Source organism: Aptenodytes patagonicus, chromosome 13, assembly GCF_965638725.1.
Source record: "Aptenodytes patagonicus chromosome 13, bAptPat1.pri.cur, whole genome shotgun sequence".
Classification (NCBI taxonomy): Eukaryota; Metazoa; Chordata; class Aves; order Sphenisciformes; family Spheniscidae; genus Aptenodytes; species Aptenodytes patagonicus.
Genome location: NC_134961.1, coordinates 14,209,629 through 14,226,805, shown reverse-complemented (window position 1 = coordinate 14,226,805; position 17,177 = coordinate 14,209,629). Strand labels below are relative to the sequence as shown.

Sequence of the window (17,177 nt, the reverse complement as noted above, 5' to 3'; positions counted from 1 at the left end):
TCCTTCTTGTAGTGAGGGGCCCTTGTAGTGAGATGATGCTGTATGCTAACTTCTTGGCTCTGCTCCCATGCCAGAGGGTGGCTTCCATATAGGTTTTCCTTCCAAAAATACACTACAGATTGGTAAGTGTTATAACGGCACCCTTACTTTTTATTAACACAACCTTATCTAAGCTTGAGTGAAAGCTTTTGCGAGCCTTTGGTGAGCGCCTGTGTGGTGTAGGTGTTTTGCTAATGACCTCTAATGAGCGGCGGCAGTTAACACGGAGCAGGCCCAGTGGCTAACAGACTCACACCCGTGTGCGGGGGTGGTGCTGCACACCGCGCACAAACAGACAGAGCGAGGATGGGGTTTGTCATGAAAAGTGACTAACTGTGAAGTGTACAAAGTTGAAAGCCTGCTGGCTCCTGTCCCAGCTCTTGGCTGGGAAGAAGAAATTAGAGGAGGGAAGAGGCTGCGGCTAGCAAAGGCATTTCTGTGCGACACGGTAGGGTGTGAATCAGAAATAGCGAGGATGGCTCTTAGCAAGCTGTTCTGTAGTTATTTTACTTTCTGCAGCAAAGCTCCCTTGTCTAGCACCAGAGCAACTTTCCCTGGGTGGCACCATGTTACGGCTCACAGTCACCAGCGGCTTCAGCTGTCCCTTCAGGTGGGGACAGATTTCTGACCTACCTCTGTCATCTACCATCTCTCCCAGCCGGTGATATCCTGTACCCTTCTTGACTTCTCCCTCCCTTCCTTCCATCATCAAGGAAAATGCATGATAAACCCATTTTCGGCCTGGCAGAGGCTGTGATGTTTCTCACAGTGCAGTGACTGTGCAGTGGGGTTTGTGTCGCCGAGTGCTGTGTGAGGGTACTGGCCCCCAGCCTTACATGCCCCTGGGTATGAGTCTGACAGCACTACTGTCCTGCCATGGCATGCTTTGGATGAAATCTTTGAAAATTAGAGGTTGTAGGACTGAAACATCCTTCTCACTCCCCTCATCTCCTTCATTGCTGCACTCCTTCCTTTGCATATGTTCAAGATGTCCTGAGATGCAGCTGGAAATCTTGACTGAAGGCTGTTTGCTTGTGTCCTTGCCTGTTTGCTGGGGTGGGGATGTGCATGGTGCAGCTCGCTGAGACCCGTGCCTCTTGGAGGCTGAGCTCTGCACCTGCCAGAGCCTTCAGTGGGAATGAGGAGGGGCTTTGCTCTTTGCTGGGGTACATGGCAGTTGCAGGAATCAATTCCTAATGTGGAAGGAAGCAGTTTATTTCCTGAAATGAAGAATACGGGGAAGTCTCAGATACCAAGGTCAGATCTCTATGATGACAAGAGGAACTGTCAAACTCTTAACATCAATACGATGTCCTCTTGTAGAGACCAGCAGATGTGTGTAAACTCTGCACATTACAAACCGCTGAGGAACTATTCTTTCCTAATCCATTGAAAGTTAGGAAAGGTTTCAGCCCATGCCTCCATTGCACTGTTTTATTCATGCAACACACATTGCATTAGAATCACATTAAAAACACTTAAAGCCAAGTAAGAGTGAGAGGAAGAAAGAAAAATCACAGTGAAAGATGAAACAGATTTTGCCGTATCGTGTCCCTCATTACCCAGTCACCGAGGGGTGCTATTTGACAGCTTTTTTCCTGCACCCGTTTGTGCCAAGATACTTGAGGAAATACGCCTTATTCTGTCCTCGCCTTGTGAATTTCTTTGCCTTCATGGTTTCTCATTATTACCTTAATGTTTTCTTACTGTAGTTTTTAGAGTGTGAATAAAACCAGTGGCAGGACACATGGCGCTTAGAAAATTATATCTTGTGTAGCTGGAGTTCCAGCTTATGGATTTTTGTTGTTGCTTCAACAGTCTAATGTGTGGCTAGAGGAAGCATTTTATTCTGGTTCAGATGTTGTCTGCAGTAAGGAAGAGGAGAGAAACCTTCAAACGAGCAAGGAGGCTAGTGAACGAGAGATGGCTGAATGCTGCAACACATCGTTATTCAGGCCGTGCCTTCTGAAACACACTGGTTGGTCAGCAATTTTCATGTGTGCCAGATCTGAGGGTATGAATCACTTGATATTGGACCAGCACTGAATTACTTAACCCAGGCATTGGGCCTGATTCTGGGCTTCTTGAGCAGAACTTGTCACGATGCAAGGTTGGCATGGGCAGCAGATCAGATCGTGGTGTTGGGCCTCTGTCTACAGCATGTTGCCACTGTTAGGAGACTTAAGTATTTGTGGTTTTTTTAATTAAATGCTCATTTAATTTATTGGCAATCACATTTAGTTTTCTTTTAGCACTGGCAGTGTGATGCTGCAGGGCAGTCTAGAGGGGATGAAGGTTTGCAGGGTGACTGGGTTAAAGGACTGACCGTCAGAAGTCAGGCTTTGCAGGGAGACCTGTAGGGCAGCAAGCAAGTTAGGTACTGCAGAAAACTTTAAAACCCTTTTTTTTTTTTAGAACTGAACTCTCTGTGAAACTTTGCACTCATTGTTATACCTGCTAAGTGCCACTGCTTCTGGCAGTGTGTAGATGTCACAAGAACAGAATTCAGACAGATTTTTCTACCTGTGGTATTTTGCAGGTGATTGTCAAGGAAATGTAACTCCCACTCTATTTAGGAAGTATACTTTTATAACCTTAATGTAGGTAAAGCAGTGTTTTTGTTACAAAGCAGATGGGAAGACCCCAAACCTTTTGAATATTTGTGAAACTTCACAAGTTTTTCCAACGACTTATAAATTTTCTTTGAGAACTAAAGCTTATTTCTGGAGTTATCCTCCATACTTTGATGTCTATAAATGCTGCAAAAATGTCTCCCTGTCTGCTGTGGCTCTACATTTATAGCATGCTTACAGCAAAATCCTATTTCTGTTTGTAGTTGTAAAAACTCCCAAGCTGATCCTTAAATAGATCTGATTGCTCTGTAGTCCTTACTGCCTCAATTTGTCTTAAAAATATTGGTCTATCCTTTCTAGTCATTAAACGTATGACCCTTCTGCCTGCCACCAAGGATTTCATTGGTGTAAATAGTGCAGAATATTTCATATGTTCCACGTGGGGATTAGAACAGGTTTAATGGAGTTGCTGTGGTTTAACTCCAGCCAGCAACTAAGCCCCACACAAGTTGCTCTCTCAGTCCCCCCCACAGTGGGGTGGGGGAGAGAATCGGAAGAGTAAAAGTGAGAAAACTCGTGGGTTGAGATAAGGAAAAGCAAAAGCCACACATGCAAGCAAAGCCAAACAAGGCATTCATTCACTGCTTCCCATCGGCAGGCAGGTGTTCAGCCATCCCCAGGAAAGCAGGGCTCCATCATGCGTAATGGTGACTTGGGAAGACAAACGCCATCACTCCAAATGTTCCCTCCTTTCTTCTTCTTCCCCCAGCTTTATATACTGAGCATGACGCCATATGGTGTGGGATATCCCTGTGGTCAGTTGGGGTCAGCTGTCCTGGCTGTGTCCCCTCCCAGGTTCTTGTGCCCCCCCAGCACTCGCTGGTGGGGTGGGGTGAGAGGCAGAAAAGGCCTTGACTGTGTGTCAGCACTGCTCAGCAGTAACGAAAACATCCCTGTGGTATCAACACTGTTTCCAGCACAAATCCAAAACATAGCCCCATACCAGCTACTGTGAAGAAAATTAACTCCATCCCAGCCAAATAAACAGGTTTCTGCCTTTCTTCTGATTGTTCATTAATTTTGAGCATTTTGTTCCGTCTAGCAGATCTGCCACAGGTATCAGTGAGACCTGAGGTCAAGAATTGCTGGTAATGAAGGGCTAGAGGCAAGCTGTAGTTACAACAGGTTTTCCAGATCTGATTGGGAATGCTAAAGGGCAGTGCTGTCCTCTCATGTAAGGAAGGCTCTGTGCATGGAGCTGGTCCACCTCTCCAAGCTTTAAAAGATGTGGCTATTGTTTTTATTACCTTATATATTATTTACCGCTGGCTCGAAATACCAGCATTTCAATAGGAAGTGAGTGTCTCATTTTGTTAAATGTTTTAAATTCTGAATGTGGGCAAAGATGTTGAACATGCAGGGAAAAAGCAAATGAAAAAAAAAAAAAAAATCCAGGGAAAAACAAAGGATTGTGGCTTTTTATTTGCCCAGTTTAAGGACTGCCTGCTGCCTCCAAACTCTGGCCCGGGGGAAGGCTGTGAAAGAGCCCAGAGTGGCTCAAAGAATCATAGAATAGTTTGGGTTGGAAGGGACCTCTAAAGGTCATCTAGTCCAACCCCCCTGCCATGGGCAGGGACATCTTCAACTAGATCAGGTTGCTCAGAGCCCCGTCCAACCTGACCTGGAATGTTTCCAGGGATGGGGCATCCACCACCTCTCTGGGCAGCCTGGGCCAGTGTTTCACCACCCTCAGCATAAAAAATTTCTTCCTTAGATCTAGTCTAAATCTGCCCCCCTTTAGTTTAAAGCCATTCCCCCTTGTCCTGTCGCAACAGGCCCTGCTAAAAAGTTTGCCACCATCTTTTTTATAAGCCCCCTTTAAGTACTGATCGGCTGCAATAAGGTCTCCCCGAAGCCTTCTCTTCTCCAGGCTGAACAACCCCAACTCTCTCAGCCTTTCTTCATAGGAGAGATGTTCCATCCCCCCGATCATTTTCATGGCCCTCTTCTGGACCTGCTCCAACAGGTCCGTGTCTTTCTTATGCTGAGGGCTCCAGAGCTGGACGCAGTACTCCAGGTGGGGTCTCACCAGAGCAGAGTAGAGGGGCAGAATCCCCTCCCTCGACCTGCTGGCCACGCTGCTTTTGATGCAGCCCGGGATACGACTGGCCTGGGCTGCGAGCGCACATTGCTGGCTCATGTCCAGCTTTCCATCCACCAGTACCCCCAAGTCCTTCTTGGCAGGGCTGCTCTCAATCCCTTCATCCCCCAGCCTGTATTGATACCGGGGGTTGCCCCGACCCACGTGCAGGACCTTGCACTTGGCCTTGTTAAACCTCATGCGGTTCACACGGGCCCACTTCTCGAGCCTGTCCAGGTCCCTCTGGATGGCATCCCGTCCCTCTGGCATGTCAACCACACCACTCAGCTTGGTGTCATCTGCAAACTGGCTGAGGGTGCACTCGATCCCACTGTCTATGTCACTGATGAAGATATTAAACAGTACTGGTCCCAATACGGACCCCTGAGGGACGTCACTCGTCACCAGTCTCCATCTGGACATTGAGCCGTTGACCACTAACCTCTGGATGCGACCATCTAACCAATTCCTCACCCACCGGACAGTCCACCCATCAAATCCATACCTCTCCAGTTTAGAGAGAAGGATGTTGTGGGGGACCGTGTCAAAGGCCTTACAGAGGTCCAGAGAAGCGACATCTGTAGCCCTTCCCGTGTCCACTGATGTAGTCACTCCATCATAGAAGGCCACTAGGTTAGTCAGGCAGGACTTGCCCTTGGTGAAGCCACGCTGGCTGTCTTGAATCACCTCCCACTCCTCCATGTGCCTTAGCACAGCTTCCAGGAGGATCTGCTCCATGATCTTCCCAGGCACAGACGTGAGACTGACTGGCCTGTAGTTCCCCGGGTCTTCCTTTTTTCCCTGTTTAAAAATGGGGGTGATGTTTCCCCTTTTCCAGTCAGTGGGAACTTCACCAGACTGCCGCGACTTCTCAAATACGATGCATAGTGGCTTAGCAACTTCATCCGCCAGTTCCTTCAGGACCCACGGATGGATCTCATCGGGTCCCATGGACTTGTGCACCTTCAGGTGCCTTAGATGGTCTCGAACCTGATGTTCCCCCACAGTGGGCGGCTCTTCATTCTCCCAGTCCCCACCTTTGCCTTCTGCGGCTTGGGCGGTGAGGCTCGAGTGCTTGCCGGTGAAGACTGAGGCAAAAAAGTCATTGAGTACCTCCGCCTTCTCCGTATCCCGGGTAACCAGGTCTCCCGTTTCCTTCCAGAGAGGACCCACATTTTCCCTTGTCTTCCTTTTATCCCCGACGTACCTATAGAATCTTTTCCTGTTGCCCTTGACATCCCTGGCCAGATTTAATTCTATCAGGGCTTTAGCTTTCCTAACCTGATCCCTGGCTGCTCAGACAATTTCTCTTATTCCTCCCAGGCCACCTGTCCTTGCTTCCACCCTCTGTAGGCTTCCTTTTTGTGTTGGAGTTTGTCCAGGAGCTCCTTGTTCATCCATGCAGGCCTCCTGGAGTTTTTGCCTGACTTCCTCTTTGTTGGGATGCATCGCTCCTGAGCTTGGAGGAGGTGTTCCTTGAATATTACCCAGCTTTCCTGGGCCTGTCTTCCCTCCAGGGCTTTGTCCCATAGCACTCTACCAAGCAGATCCCTCTGGATCCAAGCAGTTCCTCTGGAGCTGGTCCACCAGCCCTCCCCACCATGTCCATGCCAGTCCCAGGAGTAGCGCTGCTGGACCAGAGCCTTTCTGGGGTAAACCAGCTTCACCAGTGTGTGCCCCCACCAGCCCCTGGCTCTGCAGAGCAGCTTGTGGGTGGTCAGCTCTTCCACAGCTGATATTTGCACTTGTTCTGCAGTAAAGAGCCATCGTTTAAATGGAACCGTAAGGTAATTTTTGTAATTGATTTTGAGGTCAGAAAGATGTTTTTGTTGTGTTTTCATTTGCTGCTCTTACAGTTTCTCCTGACATCATCTATGGCACTGTCTTGGCATCCCAGGTTGGGTTTCCCTGCTGGAAGGATTGATGTCACATCCGTGTCACTCCTGTAGGCGTGTACCATTACTGTAATTACTCTGCTGCCATTATAAGCTAAATGTAGTGTACTTTATCCTCCTTTGGTGTTGCAAATTGACATTAATAGGCATAGTTTGGAAAAGGTTATTTATGCTAAAGAAATTATTGGAACTATTCTGCTACTTAAAGCTTTCTTGTTTATTTTCCTTGTGCTCTTTATTCTTAGCTCTTTAATGCACGCTTAGGGCTGGGTGGTTGGGGAAAGGGTCTGTGGCAGAGTGAACTGAGATCTTTGGGATTAGTGGGGAGTTTTGTGTCAGTAAGTTATTCAAAATAAGCCTTAAAAGAGAACAAGTTCAGCCGGGAAGGAGGACATCCATCAAATGATTTGAAGAAATTTGGAAGAGTGGAGGATGCTGGTGAGAAATTAGGTGCTGTCACTGATAGACATTTCTCTCAAAAAATGACAAATAACCAGATGTTGAGATCTGTTTTTATAAAGTGTTGGGTTGTCTGTCTCAAAGAGAAGAGGCATACATCTGAGGCTCGATATTACAGATTTTGCCAGGGGAGGCATTTTTTTTAAGAGCTGTCATTGTAGAGCATGTGGCCCCTCCAAAGACGTCCCCAGGATGAGAGCTCTCCTTCCTGAGCAAACCTCATGCACCTGCAGTGGCAGCCATTGAGAGTATGCGTCATCTTTTATACATCCATTTATGTTACAACATCCCACTGGTTTTTAATAGAAATACTGTGTGGAATAAAACTCATTAGTTTCTTCTTTTTTAGCTTTTTAATCAGAAATTCTGGGAACAACGCTTCTGTTTCATCCCTGCAGGGTCTCTAGTTGAGGTCCATAGTGACATCCCAGGGATGTCTACAGTTCTTCCAATACAAGTGCTCTCAGATTACCTACCATTGTTCACACCGGCCGGCTGCCTTGTTTGTAACCTTCACCTTTTGCTATTAAAGAAACAGATGAAAATATCTCTTTTCATTTCAGAGCAACTTGCACTTACGTTTTGTCCCTCTGAGAGATTTAAAGCTCAAGCGCTGTGCAGTGTTTTAACATAATTGTTGTGTACAGTTCTCCCTGTGTACTTGCTCACCTCAGCAAACAAAGAATTGCACATCATAGATGTTCAGAGTCTGCAAAATTTAGTCCCTAGGGTTGTTTATACACTATGCTTGTTTTATTTTTCTCTCCCAATGCTCATATCTGTCAGATGACAGCTGGGAAATTCAAGTTAGTAGTGTCTATATAAAATGAAAAACCATTTTCTGTTGGTTTAATAGACAAGGCAGCAGTTCTAGGAGGGAGGCACCGTGGTTTTGTCTTCCCCAATTTAAGGCCTGAAAATAAACAAATAAAAACTCCGGGTATTTCTTGTTCTGCTGTGAAGCAAGCTTCCTGTGCAGGCGGCAGTGGGATCAAGCCTGGGAGCCCAGGCTGGAGCAAGAACGGTCCCCAGGTTTTAGGTGACAAGCAGGGTAGTTGTGACACTGAGTGTCGGCTGAAGGTTGGCTATGAATCTTTTTAGCAGGGCCTGTTGCGACAGGACAAGGGGGAATGGCTTTAAACTAAAGGGGGGTAGATTTAGACTAGATCTAAGGAAGAAATGTTTTACGCTGAGGGTGGTGAAACACTGGCCCAGGTTGCCCAGAGAGGTGGTGGATGCCCCATCCCTGGAAACATTCCAGGTCAGGTTGGACGGGGCTCTGAGCAACCTGATGTAGTTGAAGCTGTCCCTGCCCATGGCAGGGGGGTTGGACTAGATGACCCTTAGAGGTCCCTTCCAACCCAAACTATTCTATGATTCTATGATAATCTTGCTCTGAAGCAATGATCACATGGAAGATATTTCGCGTTCATGTAGGTGATAATCACATATGTGAAGGTTAATACTGTTTTCTAGCAGCCGAGTCAGGTATGAAGCGCTCAGATGTGCTTCCATGCTGTCCATACTTGGAGTCTCCGACACTACAGTTACAGAGATTGAGTTGTTGTTTACGTCTAGAGGAGTTGCATTACACTGTGTCACATCATACGCTGCACATAAGCACATACCACATACAGATACAAAGTGTACTCTAATTTTAGGAGGGGGGGGTTGCTTCATATTCATGAATAAATGGAGAGGCAGGAAGGCCCATGGAAATGGGCAGCAGACCAGGAATCCGGTAGCGCTCTTCTAAAATGCGAGGCTGTCCTCTTGCTGAGGAAAGCCACCCAGCATGGCCGGAGCTAGCCCCGAGCACGAGGCGTCCCCTTGCCAGCCTGCTCTTGCCTCTTGCTTTGTTGTCTTGGGCAAGACGCAGAGATGTGGCACTGAAATGTCCCCATCTGTAGAGGAAAGATAACGTCTTCCAAAAAGGGATTTTGCAAGGATTAGACAGTTAATGTTTCTGTGGGTCTTTAAAATGTAAAGTGCTACCTAAATGATGAGCGTCCCTGTTAAACACCAGGGACATATGTGGTGTTGTATAAAGAGCAAACAATAATAAAAATATTAAATTGGGTAGACTTCTTAAATAGTTATTCCTCCAAGCTGCCAGTAACATCTTTTTAAAATCATTCAGAAGCAAATTAGCATGCAAATGTTTCTGCCTCCATTAACAGATGATTTTGCCAGGTTTTAGTTTAAAAGATGAACAATGCAAGATTAGAAGTTAGAGCCTGTTATTCTTTGGGTGACAATGGAAATCAGCTGTCAGAAAGAATCCAAGAGATTTCTGCTTCTAGTTAAAAAAACCTCACAATTGCTTAAAGGAAGTCTAAAGGGGAAATGCCATCTAAGATCTGGTGACCTCAAAGGAGCAAATAACTAAATACAGAACCATTTTAAAAACTCACCTATACCCATCATGGGAAGGCAGTGTATCTGGTAACTTCTTTGCACATGATCTGCCTTTTGAATTTTGCAAGGCTATACATGTTTGATCTCACCCAAGCACACAAATCAATGAAACCCAGCAGTGGGACATGACTGACAGCCCAGTTTTCAGGTAGGCTGTGGGATTTTGAACAAATCCTAAATGAGTTCAGAGTTAGTGTGAAGCAACGTGAGTGAAGCAGATGGGTTTTGTTCCACATGAGTGAAAGGCGAATCAGATCTATTGCCTGGAATCGGAGTGTATTAATGGATCTCTCTGCTATTTTGCATGCCTTTTCCTGCTTATCTCCAGTTTTCACTGTCTTCCTCAGCATTGTTTCTGGCTTTCAGATTATATAAACATCCTTAGTCCCTTTAAGGTATAGTCTTGTGTTACACCTAAGCCTATTTAATTGCAGGTGCTGTCAGAAGCACTCCCAGCTCCACTCTTGGCTTTGCATTCCTGTTGTCCCTTTTGCATTGGATCTTGCAGAGGTGGTTGGCCAAACTTGATGGAAAACTAACTCACTAAAAAAACCCTCCACAAAGTCCCAAACCCTACCTTTTCCCTCTGATCAGCCCAGTCATCAAATTTAACACAAGCAAGGGGACAGGAACCTGGGGCAGGGACAAACTGCTGGAGGGAATGCAAACTGCTGATTTTGACAGAAACCTACAGTTGCACCAGATTAAATGTAATGTGAAATTCCTGTGGTAGCACTCCTTGAGTGGGAAAGGTGTGATATGAGCATGTGTTCAGGCAGATAAACTTGCTGTCAAGGGAATGTGCTGCTCACACACTGTAGGTCTCAAGAGAGACTCATATATGTATATGGCCTCACCTTCTCACAGGGAGAGCATACTCACAGGGAGCTGCTCTCCAGGGTGACACATCAGCTCAGGGACTGGGGACAGCCTTGCCACGGCAATAAAAGTATTGATGGTGGCAGCCCTCTCCTGCCTGGGAGCCTGTTAGGAGGACCAGCCTGCTGCCTGTGCCAAATCTGGCTGGTTTAACATCAGTGCCACTCCTGGCCATCACCCTCTGGCATGGCAGAGTTGACATGCCCCTGGTTTGCTGCTGTCAGACGTGTTACAGCAAAGCCAGGGAGCAGTCAGTTCAGACATCAAGGTTGACATCGAGATTCACATGCAGACAGAGTTCAGATTCAGTGTGCGATCTACCTGGAGTCATAAATGTTAGTGCAAACAGATGTCTGTGATAATTAATTAAATACTGCTGGTGAATTCGTAATAACTGAGACAGACACAGAGTGCCATTATTCAACGTGCAAAACAGCACCTCTAGCAGCTGAGGGAGGGCTGTTGCATTACTGTTTGGCTGTGCCCGTCGCAGTTCAAAAGCTGCTGGTGCAGCATACGGGAGCAGCAAGTCTCCCTGCACCTGGCTCCCATCCAGCCCCCAGCCCCGCTGACCTCTGCCCACATAGGCAGCACGTGAGCGGTGCCCCACCAAGGGCCACATCCTCCTGGGACTTGTGTGAGACCTGTGGCCAAGACAGGGTACACAAGGATTGTAGCGAGAAGGTTTAATAACCTCACTATGGGCTCCAAATGGCCAAAACAGTGGCCTGGAAGTGCCGTATATAACAGCTTTATGCCCCTACTTCAGATCTTTCCTTAGAGAAACACAGGGTTGCTTCTCCTCTCCTCTGTTTTCCACTAGCTAGACGATGGCAGTTACTCCCACAGGCGTTTAGGACAGTGCATTTCAGGATTGCAGTTCAAGGCTCTCAGGTTAATTCAAAGCGAGTTTTACACTTACTGGTCTAATTGCTTTCAAGTTCAAACCCTTTCACTTTGATGACAGGAGTTACGATTGTTTGAATGTCGGTTTAGGTACCGCTTTTAAAACTGCTGGTTTTAGATTGAATTGATGCCGAATTCTTCTCCAAACGAAGCTGCAGCCCTGCAGCAGGGGCCGAAAGCAGGGTGTGTGGGAGGGCTGCGGGCTGTACAACGAGGGGCCATGGGAATGGAGACAGTGTGCTGGACTGGGGTGCTGTGTCCCACTCTCCTCCCTCCCCAGGGCACCCCCAGGCTGCTCTTGGGGCCAGACCCCACGCAAGAACTTCTGGGGTGGATACAAGCTTGGGGACAGTGTGAGGCTGTTGGGTTAGGGGCATCATACAGTTGTGACAGGCACAGAGCACCGGCAGTGCTGGATGGACCCACCAGGCTGGCAAAGGAAGGGGCTATATCTGCCCTTGCACCATGGCACGCAGGGTGCTGTGTACAGGGGCAGTATTACAGCTCTGGGCTAACTGCCTTAAAAAGTCATGGTAATTACTACTCTTCTTTCCCTGTTCAATTATTGCTGCAGTTGTAAGCTAGAATTGGGAACTCGATTTTTAAGGCACTGTGCTCAGGGAATACAGGATAGTTCAGGACATGGTTTTATCTTCAGTCATTCTAACAGCAGCATGTGTGTTAACAGGGAAGAAAGATCATCAGCTGAAGGTGCTGTTGAACCAGCGTTAGTGTTAACTCTGTATATGGTGTAAGACAAACAAGCCTATAACATTTCTTTTTCTCCATATATAACACACAAACACAGTGCCTACCTGCAGGAATGTATCTCTATATAAGTAAGGTACCTGTGCTGCTTTTGGCTGGGGTAGAGTTATGGTAGAGTATATGGTAGAGGCTGGCAGATGGCCAGGGCATCGCTGCTGTTTCTGTGCTGCTGTACTGGACGGGCTGGAACTCCAGTGTGAACTCCAGTCGAAGGGACTGTGACCTGTGGATGAGTCCACGTGGGAGCAGGACACCCCGAAGCGCTTGTGGCCATGAATAAGTCCACACCAGACCAGGTACATCTCAAAGCGTCTGTGGCTGTGGTTATGTGTGTGCCGCAGCAGGTACACCTCTGAAGGGATTGTGGCCCAAGGATAAGTCCACACTGGAGAAGGTACACCTCGAAGCATCGGTGGCTGTCGATAAGTCCATGCTGCAGCAGGTACACCTTGAAGCATCAGTGGCTGTGCATGAGGTTATGCTGGAGCACCTCAAAGCGTGTGGCCATGGATAAGCCCACGACAGAGCAGGTACACCCTTGGATGGACTGCAGCCATGGGTAAGGCCATGCTGGAGCAGGTTTACTCCTGAAGGGACTGTGGCTGTGGGTAAGGCCAGGCTGGAGCAGGTTTATCTCTGAAGGCATTGTGGTCCATGGAGAAGGTCACGCTGGAACAGGTGCACCTCAAAGTGACTGTGGATAAGTCTATACTGCAGCAGGTGTACCCCTGGAGAGACTGTGGCACATAGATAAGGCTCCACTTGGAGCAGGTACTCCCCTAAGGGACTGCAGCCTGTGGATAAATCCAAGCCGGAGCAGGGGCAAGGGGAGGAGTTCATTGCAATGTTAAACCCGATGGTCTGGTCCACAGGGACCAGGGTGGAGATTGTAATGGAAATACCTTTAAACTCTTGTAACCCGGGATTTGAGTTGCATCTTATGGGAATTACTATAGCAGGAACCACCTGAGCCAATGGAGGACAAGCCTTACAAGAAGCAGTGCAAGTGCAGCAGTGACCTGACCTGAGCTGGCTTTGGTGCCCTGTAACTCCATGCAAGACACCACCTCTCCTGTCCTGAGTGACCACCAGAACAGATGGAGCCCAAAGTCATGGACTGAATGAATTCAGTGGACACTTGTGGACATTTATGGACATTTTACAGATATTTCACGGGGGTGGTCCATAGACTAAGGGAATGCTATCTGTGTATTGTATCAAGGGATGGGAAGGGTGGTGGTGGTTAATGCAGATGTATTGGATAGTGTGGGACTTGAGCATGACGTAAATGGTATGGAATAAGGGGTGGAGAATGTGCTGGTTTTGGCTGGGGTAGAGTTAGTTTTCTTCACAGTAGCTAGTATGGGGCTATATTTTAGATTTCTGCTGGAAACAGTGTTGATAACACAGGGATGTTTTCGTTACTGCTGAGCAGTGCTGACACAGAGTCAAGGCCTTTTCTGCTTCTCACCCGACCCCACCAGCGAGTGCTGGGGGTGCACAAGAAGCTGGGAGGGGACACAGCCGGGACAGCTGACCCCAACTGACCACAGGGATATCCCACACCATATGGTGTCATGCTCAGCATAAAAAGCTGGGGGAAGAAGAAAGGGGGGACGTTCGGAGTGATGGCGTTTGTCTTCCCAAGTCACCATTACACGTGATGGAGCCCTGCTTTCCTGGGGATGGCTGAACACCTGCCTGCCCATGGGAAGGAGTGAATGAATGCCTTGTTTTGCTTTGCTTGTGTGTGCGGCTTTTGCTTTACTTATTAAGCTGTCTTTATCTCAACCCACGAGTTTTCTCACTTTTACTTTTCCAATTCCCTCCCCCATTCTACCGGGGGGGACTGAGCAAGCGGCTGTGTGGGGCTTAGTTGCCGGCTGGGGTTAAACCACGACAGCACCTTAGCTTGGAAGCCAACAGCAGGAATCAGTAAACACAGATCCTTTGCCTGTCTTGTGGGTCTGCCCAACACTGCTGAGCCGGGGATGGGGCAGAGTATTGTTTTTACCTGAGGGCTCTGGGATCTGTCCTTCTGTGTCTGCCAAGCACCAGGAAGGGAAAGCAGAGCCATATTAAATCCTGGATGTGGTACAGGTTGGTCTAGATGGCTTGATACCAGACACAGCCACACAGGCTGGTAACGTGTGGCAGCTTCTTGAGTGTGTGGTGGCTGCTGGAGAAGAGGACCTGGGGCAATTAGGGATGCACTGGTGAAGCATGGTTTCAGCTTGGCCCACAAGCTGCTCAGAGCAGCAACATGAATCTTGGTTCTTCCATTAGAATTGACAAGAACCCCAGAAAACGAAGTTTATTGCCGAGCAGTGGGACCAGGGGCCTCCAGTGTTCATTGCATTCAGAGCATCACATTGCTGAATCATTTTTGACACCGTAGCCAGCAAAGACTGACAAGACCAAGGCCTGAAGGCACTTTCCACTGCAGCAAATAGAACCAGCTGGCACTGCAGGAGATGTTATACTCCCCATGGAATTATTTCTGAGCTCTGTAAACCTTGTATGTTCTTGTGATTTGATGCTCAGGCGGCAAAAATTGGCAAAGCTCCTCCGCCTCCATGGGGGCACTGCTCTGGAACTGGAACTGCAATCACAGGATGGGATTACAGGAGGAGGAAGACTGGAAGCAAGCACGAAAGTAGCCAGAAGGAAGAGCTGTATATCCATCTAGGATATATGTATAAGTGGTGCATTACAGCTGAAACCAGAACGGCTGCCCTAACAAATCCTTGCCTCCTCTGGTAAAAAAAAAAAAAAAAAAAAAAAAGGTGTGTGTGTGGAATATGTGGGGTCAGACAGGCAATTGCTGCTATGTTTCTAATCACTCTTGCATATTTCTGATAAAGATAATATAAGCCTAAAAGATGAACCATCTTGTGTTCAAACAGGTAAACAGACGACGCTTAGAGAAGTCCAGACCTGCCGAGTTCAGCACAAGGTATGCACATCTGGCCACCGTCTCCCTGTCTGCTGCCGCAATGCTCTCAGCTTGCTTATTCCCCAAATGGCTCCAAAAGGTTCCTGGACCTCAGGTACCAGATGTAGATGAGATGGCAGCTCAGAGATGACAACTTATTTTGCAGAATCAATAGCAAGGGCAGCAGTCTCCAAGAAAGGTGCACATTCCCCTATATCTGTCTGGGGAGTGGAGGAACTTGAGCTCCATGCACTGGCACCTTGAGGAAAGGTTCAGCTGCCAATTTATGCATCTCTGCCAGCTTTTCTCAAGGGACTCCAGCACGTAGCAAGGCAAATGGTTTCAGAGTACAGGCACACAATCAAAGCAATAGTTCCTCTTGTTTAACTGAGTTACGGGTGCTCATCAGCCGAGCTTCAGTAACTCAGGGGAGGTGTGCTCACAGCCGGTGGTAAATGCAAATCCCAGCACGCCAGAGCACAGCCATTGCAGCAGAGGAGCTGCAGTAAGTTACGTGTTATGGTGGTACTTTCATTATTGGTTTTGTTTTGTTCATTTGCTTTAACTATGAGACAGAGGAGATTGGTTTTTATAGATGGCAAAACTGAGAAAGGCTCAGAGTAAGCCCCACAGCCTGGGAGTCCCAGCCCTCCACATCTGACGTGCACCTTTGGCTGAGGGAAGTTATTCTGCTGCTCTGGACATGTCACGACACAGAATATGGTGCACATGCTCCATGCTGGCCACAGTCGGTACAGCTCCCTCAGACAGTACTTGCTCACATGAACTCCAGGCTCTGGGTTTCCAAACAAGTAGCTTATCCTAAACTGAAGTAAAGGTGCCTCAATCCCCACACGCAACTTCAGGGCACTCGTGGTGGGTGACACGAGCAGCCAGACAGCAGCTCTCCGCTTCCTGCTCAGGCCGGGGCATTCACAAGGGACGGTAAATTGTTCAATGCAGCAGCACCTCTGCTTTCAGGAGGGAAAAGGGAAATCCTTTGTTCCCTGTATTACTTCTAAAAATAATGGGAAGCAGCATACTCGAGAGATGTAGGTAGCCAGTGGTCTTTCAGAAAGGTAGGCTCTGAGTGGGTGTATATACATACCTCTGCCCAGAACATAAATGTGCCCTTCATCAGAAACGCAGTCCCTACCTCCTCACAAGTGGAAGAGATCACATAAGACATTTTCATTTGCAGCATCTTAAAAATCTGTTCTGCCTTAGCCATCAGTCTTAAAAAAAAAAAAAAAAAAAAAAAAAAAAAAAAAGAAAAAATCTGTTGAAGTGAGTTGTTAGTTTTGTTAATATTGGGAATTGAGCTCTGTGTAATATGATTCATGAAGTTTTCGAAGATGTAAAAAATGCTACCACTCATCTAGTAATTATTAACAGCTTGACTGACTGAAGAAGAGCCGTGCAACTTTGTCTTGCAGCAAAATAAGATCCCATTTTTGTTTGGGACTCTCTGTGCACTGTGTGGTTTCTGTAAGTGGCATGAGAGGAAGTGATGGGTTAATCTTTTCCAGTTGAAGCCTCTCTGATGCCTGCAAACTGAATGGAGTTTGATGTATTTTTAATTAATAGCTCCACACAGAGACACGGTTTGGGATGGTCAGTGGGTGAGGAGGGATACTATTTCTGAGCTTAGCAGAAATCATTCTGTTTGCCTTTTTTTCCTGTCAGACTTAAAACTTGACTATTTTCTGCATGGTTTTCATGTCATTTCCTCCACCAGGATGAAATAAAATAATTTCATGCATGATGAAGAAACCCCTGGTCAGTTCTGTTCTGAGAGACCAGTGTCAGAAGCTTTAGAATGAGATAAGTGAAAAGACGACATAACTTTTCAGTATCTATTTCAAAGACTTTTTTTCCTTGGTTAATCTTCAAAGACTTTTATTTTGTCACAGCTGACAGTTTTGAACACTAATGTATCCACAATGCTCCCTGTATAGATTGTGGGCATTCAGAGATGATGGGGGGTGGTATCTACCCTTACTGACTTGGAGGCACCGGTCTCCTGCAAGGTAAACTGTAGTCTCCACTATTTCCAATATTCTCTTATGCACAGGTAAAAATCAACAGAAGCTTGGCATTCAGTGTAAGCCTGACAACAATCAACAAAAAAATCCAAACAAATAACCCCCCTCCAAACCCTCAGG

General features: G+C 47.2%; 1 long non-coding RNA gene across 1 annotated transcript in view; it reads left to right on the top strand.

Moving 5' to 3' along the window:
• Positions 1 to 17,177, top strand: part of LOC143166765 (uncharacterized) — a 140,543-nt gene that overhangs the window by 93,522 nt on the left and 29,844 nt on the right. The window contains exon 2 of the long non-coding RNA XR_012996446.1: positions 14,984 to 15,033. This is a non-coding gene — a long non-coding RNA (uncharacterized LOC143166765). The remainder of the gene's footprint in view (positions 1 to 14,983; positions 15,034 to 17,177) is intronic.